This window comes from Setaria italica, chromosome V, assembly GCF_000263155.2.
Source record: "Setaria italica strain Yugu1 chromosome V, Setaria_italica_v2.0, whole genome shotgun sequence".
Taxonomy (NCBI): Eukaryota; Viridiplantae; Streptophyta; class Magnoliopsida; order Poales; family Poaceae; genus Setaria; species Setaria italica.
The window spans coordinates 16,088,704-16,091,587 of record NC_028454.1 but is presented as its reverse complement, the minus strand read 5'-3'; positions in this window follow the sequence as shown (position 1 = coordinate 16,091,587).

The following is a 2,884-nucleotide window of genomic DNA, read 5'->3' as shown; positions in this document are numbered from 1 at the left end:
ACTTCGGCTCGGACGAGAGAGCTGCAAGGAACGGCGCCGTTCATTGGGGGAGATGTTGGCAAAGGCAACGAACAGGCAATAGGAGCCGCGTGACATCAAAGAGGGAATAGTGAGGTTCAGAAGCCAATTAAATAAGGATTTTTTCGCCTTCCATGGGAAGTTGAGTCGGCTTCCCTGGGAAGCTAGGCAACCAGCGCCTCTCGATCTGAATGCAATTGGTTATAATTTTTGGCAAAACTAGACATAAATTGCGTTGTCGGAAAAGTGAATAGACTGAACTAAAATGTTATGAGTGTGGAGTTAGTCGAAAATATTTGAGTAGCGCGGTGGTGGATAGCAACTACCACACAATAAGGATTGCCTTGCCAAGTCTTAGCAAGCAAGGCTAGTGGGCAAGACAACCAAGTAGACCTAGAGTTTCATCCATTGTTTCATTTTGTTGATGTCACACTCTTAGAACAACAAAATAAAATCATGCAATGAGATTGGCAAAAATGACAGTATATTATTGGCACAATGTTCAAAAATATAAGGCAACATAACCAAAGTGACACTTGCAAAATACATCATTAGAAAAATGTTTAGAAACATAAGGCAATCCTATGGTACTTTCGCTCTAAGTACCATTAGCTACCAAAATATAAGAGCACCATCTCACCTCTGAACCATCTACTTAATTGGCCTTGCCACCAAGCATCAATCCCGCGACAACCACAAATAAAGCAAGAAGCACGTGCGCGAGTTTGACACGGTGCCTATAATTCCCAATTGACTTCAGCTCAGTAGTAGCCTTCTGAAGTTGTTGCCGCACCGTCTTGAGCTCATTCCTAATCTCTCTAAGCTCACAATTAGCTTTTCCCCATTCTTGCTCCCACTTCTTTGCATCCTCTTTAGATTGCACCTTCTTCTCCATGAGCTTCACCAGAACACCAAAAGACCTATCATCCTATTCTGGATCAACCCAGATCATGTAACCACATTGTTTTTTTCTTCTTGCAAATTAAATGCCCCTTTACAAATAGCCGTTGACAACAGTAACATGAAACCACAGAACCAAAATCTCTATGAAGCAGGTAGTTATTACCTTTGGGCACCAAGCAAACTGACGGTCAGGGTTGAGAAAGGTCCAATAATACTTCACCAAAGTTCTCAACCTGTGATCGCACTTGTTTTCAGGATGCCAATGGTTAGTGTTGCAGGAAGATGTCTCCGAGCAGTAGCTACAAACGGAAGAAGATGATGGAATACTCGGATGCTTCATAAAGTCATTGTAACTTGAAATTAATGTTTAGTTTTGCACTTCATAAACTATATCCTATCAACTTCTAACACTAATTGGAATACAAACCTAAGGGTAGGACAAAATCGGAATCTACTACCTTCAACCGAAATCCCCAATTCTAGAAATCCCCTTCCCTTTGACGAAAGGGGAAAGTAGCAGCACAAAATAGGGGACTGACCTGACCGTAGCTCCTACTCCTCCCTTCGCTACTAGGATGCGCCATTTCCACCGCCCGTTGCAGATCTGCACACCGACGCCTCTTGCCATAGCCAATAGGAGCATGCCGGCAAGTCCCTTGTAGTGTACGCCATTGCAGATATACCCGTTGCTTTGGACTGCAATTAGGAGGTGGACCACACTTATTAGAACTATAATATAAAGAAGCTGCCTTGTTCAAAAACCATAAAGTGCATTATGTCATAGTGGTAGTGCTGACTCTTCAGAAACAAGAGGTCTTCACAGGTTCGATCCCTGCTGTGGACACTATTACCTTTTCATTTTTCTTCCTTTTTTATCTTGGACTGAGTTGTAGGACCCTACCAGATTCTATTATCTCAGCCGCCAGTTGTATTATTAGACAACGCATTTGTATATATCTACCAATATCTATATTATTAGTGTTCCTCAATTATGTAGCGTATCTAAATTTTGAATGGTAAATATGCTGCAATCAAATTGAAAGTAGATTAAACCAAAGCGGCATAATCAAATTGCATGTCATAGCCATTCATCACTACAAAGTTCATAATCATTGTTATTACTTATCCTAATTTGCCAGATAGTACATCATAGCAACAACGATTGCTTGACTTTCTTCACGACATTGGTGGCATGTTCCAGGTGTCCCTTCACCTTCTATAGCTCAGCGGCAGTCGCTTCAAGCTTCATGTTAGTCTTTGCACATTCTTCCTTTTGTGACTTTGCTTCCCCTTCAGCTTTTGCCTTCCTCTTCATCAGCTTCATCAGAATAACTTTAGTCCTAGCATCCCATTCTTCATCAGCTTCATCAAAATACCTTTAGTCCTAGCATCCCATTTAGGATCAACCCACATAAAACGCCGCACATTTCAGCCCTTCACACTGCAGACACCAATTACATTCATACAATTCTCCATTTACAACACTAACATCAAGAGTACAAGCAAGGTTTATTACAATTGAAATAATTTATCATTTACCTCGCTGCAGGATGCATACCGATGCCCATGGTTGTTAAATGTCCAATTATACCTCACAAGGAGAGCATACCCGTGCTCGCAGTTGTTTACATGATCCACAATGATAAGATCCTCCCATAGCCAGGAGGTGGCGCAATCATCCTCCCATCGCCGCTAGGATGCGCCATTCCCGCCGCGGGCCGTTGCAGATATGTGCAGCAAATGTCTTTGCGAAGCTAGCGAAGCCGAAGCGTGATGATGGCCATTTGATTGGTAAAGAGTCACCTGAAACTTACATTTGGGACCTGGTCACGTTAAAGACTTCCCATTCGATTGGTAACAGGTTCGACCCACGGGAGGAGCACATTTTTCTTTTTATTTTACCACCCTATTTATCAGCTTAAACTTACATATGGGACCCTGGTTGGTTTATGACATTTTCGCG